This window comes from Lipotes vexillifer, unplaced genomic scaffold, assembly GCF_000442215.2.
Source record: "Lipotes vexillifer unplaced genomic scaffold, Lipotes_vexillifer_v1.1 scaffold1166, whole genome shotgun sequence".
Taxonomy (NCBI): Eukaryota; Metazoa; Chordata; class Mammalia; order Artiodactyla; family Lipotidae; genus Lipotes; species Lipotes vexillifer.
This window is the reverse complement of record NW_006773421.1, coordinates 1347269-1347550: the sequence shown is the minus strand read 5'-3', so window position 1 is coordinate 1347550 and position 282 is coordinate 1347269.

The following is a 282-nucleotide window of genomic DNA, read 5'->3' as shown; positions in this document are numbered from 1 at the left end:
CTTTTCATCCATCAGATATGAAGTTCCCAATATGTGCCTGGTACGTGGCCTCATACCCTCGCTGCTCTGCCCTGTTGTGTTAGAGTCACCCCACTTTTCAGTCTTCCTTTGCCTCTACCCAGTCCCAAACACCCCAAGTTCTGAGAAAGCGGCCTCACCTTCAGAAGCATCTGTCACATAAGTCATCATCCCCCATCTCATATCCAGATATTCCAGGAGCATTTGAGCCATCTTTCCATAGTGGCTATGACATTGCTTTGGAAATAATAAGACGTGAGTCCT